Here is a 4766-nt window from a genome sequence, read left to right as displayed (position 1 = left end):
GTGGAAACCCCCCACAAGTGACACCATTTTGGAAACTAGACCCCGTAGGGCACTTATCTAGATGTGTGGTGAGCACCTTGAACCCCAAGGTGCTTCACAGAAGTTTATAATATTGAGCTGTAAAAATAAAATTTTCACATTTTTCCCACAAAACCGTTTTTCATCCCTTAATTTTGCATTATCATAAGGGTAATAGGATAAATTGCACCATGAAATTTGTTGTGCAATTTCTCCTGAACACGCCGATACCCCATATGTGGAGGCAAACCACTGTTTGGGCGCATGGCAGGGTTTGAAAGGGAAGGAGCGCCATTTGACTTTTTGAATGTAAAATTTGTTTGAATAATTAGCAGACGCCATGTCGCATTTGGGGAGCCCCTAATGTGCCTAAACAGTGGAAACCCCCCACAAGTGCCACCATTTCGGAAACTAGACCCCTTAGGGAACTTATCTAGATGTGTGGTGAGCATCTTGCACCCCCAGCTGCTTCACAGAAGTTTATAATATTGAGCCGTAAAAATAAAATTTTCACATTTTTCCCACAAAAAATGTTTTTCATTCCCTAATTTTGTATTATCATAAGGGTAACAGGATAAATTGCACCATGAAATTTGTTGTACAATTTCTCCTGAGTACGCTGATACCCCATAAGTGGGGGAAAACCACTGCTTTGGTGTACGGCAGGGTTCGGAAGAGAAAGGAGCGCTATGTTGGCTGGGATAGGCAGCAGACACCATGTCACATTTGAAGAATCGCTGACATGCCAAAACAGCAGAAACCCCCACAAGTGACCCCATTTTGTAAACTACACCTCTTAAGGAATTCATCTAGGGAAGTAGTGAGTATTTTTTAATTTTTAAATTTATACCATTGGGCAGTGAAAAAAGCATAATTATATTTTTACCACAAAAAAATGTTTTACCCTCAGATTTTACATTTTCACACAGGGCAATGGGTAAAAATGGTGCCGAAATGTGTCACACAATTTCTTCTAAAAGTGGCAATACCCCATATGTGGCTGTATCGTACCGCTCAGCCATACGGCGAGATCTGGGGGGGACGGAGTGCTATTTGACAATTGGAGAACAAATTATTGTAGAATAGGCATTTAGATTTGGGAGCACAAAGTTTTCTGAATTTCTTTTGGGGGGCAAGAGCCATTTTGCTTTTCCAGAGCCTTTCTGCTACCAGTAACTTGGAAGTCCCTTATATTTTTAACAGATGAAGGACCTGAGTGGGGACTAGCTTTTTTTGAGGACTGAGTTGAAGCTTTTATTGGGAACATTTTACGTAACATTTATCCGGCGCTCTAGGCTGAGCACTTACATTGGGGTTTCCATCTAAATTTCCAAGTGATGTAATTCAGATGAAACCCCTGCGGGATCCATTCACTGTAATGAGGCAGCAGAGTTACTCTGGACTCTGTCTGGCCTCTGTTTAGCGGTGTCCTTTTTCTCAGAAGTGCACAAAACTGTGGCCAACCGCACTTTTATGCACGCCTAAAACAAATGACACCGTGGGATCACAGGCCAGATGGCATCCACAGTGGCCTATATCTGCCTCATTACAGGGAATCTTCCGTCATGGGTTCCGGCTGAATCACATATTTCAGAGATTTACACAGAAACTCTGGTGCAAGTGCTCAGCGCAGAGCGCAGGATAAATGTGAGCAGAGTCTTACTGCGATCTTTGGGAGACATAATAAACAAATCAGTAGCAGGTGAAGAATTGGTTTTATTTATTTTTTACGCCGTTCCTAGTGTGATATAACTGATTAGATTACTTTATTCTTCGGGTCGGTGCGATTACAGAGATACCAGATTTATATCGGGTTTTTATGAGTGACAGCTGTCACATACTAAAAGACGCTTTTTTTTGTAAAATCTACTTTTTGCATCGGCATATTTTGAGAGCTATAATTTTTCCATATTTCGGCCGACAGAGTCATGTGATGGCTTCTTTTTTGCGGGACAAGTTGACATTTTTATTGGCACCATTTTTGGGTACGTGACATTCCGTTTTTTGGGAGGTAAAATTAACAAAAACAAACAATTCAGGAATTGTTTTTTGAGGGTTTTTTTTATGCCGTTCAGCGTGTGGTAAAAGTGATCAGGCAGCGTTATTCTTCGGGTCAGTATGTTTACAGCGATACTACACTTACTGTATTTTTTTTTATGTTTTGGCGCTTTTACACAATAAAACAATTTTATAGAAAAAAATATTTTTTTGCATTGCTTTATTCTGAGCACTATAACTTTTTTATTTTTCGGCTGATGGAGCTGTATGGCGGCTTTTTTTTTGCGAAACAAGATGACGTTTTCAACGGTACCATTTTTATTTCTATTTTGTTTTTGATCGCATTTTTTTCCACTTTTTGTTTGGCGATATGATGAAAAAGCATATTTTTTTGCTCCGTTTTTTATTTATTTTTATTACGGTGTGCACAGAAGGAGTTAATTAGTGTGACAGTTTTATAGCTCGGGTTGTTTCGGACGTGGCGATACCAAATATGTGTACTTTTTTTGGTTTTGTAAAAATATACGGATTTATTGGTTTAATATTTTATTTATTTATTTTTATTTATTTTGTGATTTTTTTTTAACAGTTTAAAAACTTTTTTTAAACTTTTTTTTAGATTTTTACTTAGTCCCTGTATGGGACATTAATTTTTATTTTTCTGATCACTGATCTCATGTAATGTAATAGACATGTATTACATTACATGAGATTTTCGCTGACTGTTTCACAATCAGTCTCCTGCCTGGCTTCAGCTGCAGGCTGAGTCAGGCAGGACACCATATATGGCAGATCTGGAGGCGGTCATGTGACCTCCAGCTGCCATAGCAACCCCAGGTCCTGGAAGGTATCAGGGGTCTTCAGAAAGGTAAGTAAGACGACCCTCTCTCCTCCTTCTATCTTCTATATGCCGCGATCACTATAGATCGCGGCATATAGAACATAGCAAAGGGTTAACATCACTGGGACCTGATCCAATCAGGTCCCGATGATGTCCCCTGTCAGAGCTAACGCTCTGCACCGGAATCGCAGCGCTTGCAGGACCCTGGGGGTCCTGAGCGCTGCGAGACCACCCACCGTTTTTAAACGTCGGCGCTGCACAGAGCCCAGCAAGCGCCGACGTTTATCTACAGTGGGCGGTCGGGAACCGGTTAAGGGGGATAAAAGGTAAGTAAACAGCGTTCAGTCCAGAGTGATGAATTCCAAAAGACAAAGTTTATTCCGCCATCACATAACGTTTCGACCTGTTATAGGTCTTTATCAAGTATATACAAAGACATACAGGGATACTGATCCCCTTTAAGGAAAATCAATGGCCAGAACCCTTTAAATTCCCCTTAAATGGTCCAAAACTGAAACTGTGGGAACAATATAATCCACTTAGGGTTCAGCAAATTTACAGTCAAGGGTTTGATAAAATTATCTACACCCTTGTGTCTCCAGAAAGCATAGCGTACGTTCACGTGCTGAAAATGCCGACCAGTGCTGGAGTGAGCAGAGGTCCGCAGCTTGTGACACTCCTGCTGTAGTGAAACTACAGGTCCCAGCAGACTGACGGTCTCTCATCAAGTTATGCTGGGAGCCGCAGTTTCACAAATAGTGCTAGAGGATCCATGTCAGAAATATGAGGCTGCCACTAGGGTTTCTCCCACAAATATGTAATCGGACGTGGAGCAGATCTGCACGTGGATGAGCCATATTCTCTATCTGTGAACATACTACTCCTTCACTCAGATTCTAAGTGGTTCTGCAGCGCATCTGTGCAGAGCAAGCTGTCCATCAAAATCTGGGCCGGGTTTACAGCCGTCGCCCCTGATATAGTGAGCGGTGCTGTGATCCAAGACTGTAGCCGCTCCGTGCACAACGATGAGTGAAGGCCGGCGGCTGCAGGGAGGAAAGAAGTTAATTTTCTCCTGGTACCTACACTATCAATAAGGCGGCCGGGCAGCATTGTAACAATATTTATCTGCAGATTAACCCTATACCTGCAGGTACATAGCATTTTCCAAGGTGACAGGTTCCCTTTAATAAAGAGAAGATGGATAGAGCCGCATTAGTCCGTACTCACGGTGGAAGCCTCCTGACAACTTCTTGAAGAACACTTTCCACATTTGTTCCAAGCTTCCCCGACATCTAATAGAAATAAACAGAGAAATGAATTTCTTAATACAGTTTAGAACTCGGCTACAACGAATCAGAAGAAATGAAACCTGTTTGAAGCTGACAAGCAATCAAGCCCCTCCGTAAGCCACACAGAACATGGCTACTTATGTCATCTGCAGGTGATTAAAGGAACCTGTCATGCTGAAATGGTATAAGATCTGTAGGGGGTGTTGTAGAGCAGAGAAGTTGATCAGACTGATAGACATATCTGTGGGAAGAGAGTCAGCAAAACTGGCATTTTATGCAGTGAAAAGTCCTGCCGTTTGTACACTAGTCCAGTGGGCGGTCCTACTAAGTGATTGACAGTTCCTTGTATGACCATGCAGGCAAAGATAGCTGTCAATCACTAGTAGGACCGCCCACTGGACTCATCTGTACAAACAGCAGGATTCCACTGAATAAATTGATACAGGAAAAACATCTATCTTTGTACCGTATTAGCCAGTAGATAGAAGAGTATTTAGATTTGAGAGTCCTCAGTGGTTGATACCATCTTTTCCGTTAGCCATTAAAAGGTAACAAATTGCAAGCTTTCCAGACTACTCAGGTCTCAGGTCTGCCTGATGAAGAAGCCTGAGTAGTCTGGA

Source organism: Phyllobates terribilis, unplaced genomic scaffold, assembly GCF_046119375.1.
Source record: "Phyllobates terribilis strain yellow unplaced genomic scaffold, ASM4611937v1 Scaffold_132__1_contigs__length_4960021, whole genome shotgun sequence".
Classification (NCBI taxonomy): Eukaryota; Metazoa; Chordata; class Amphibia; order Anura; family Dendrobatidae; genus Phyllobates; species Phyllobates terribilis.
The sequence above is the reverse complement of the archived record's forward strand: the minus strand, read 5'-3'. Positions refer to the sequence as shown.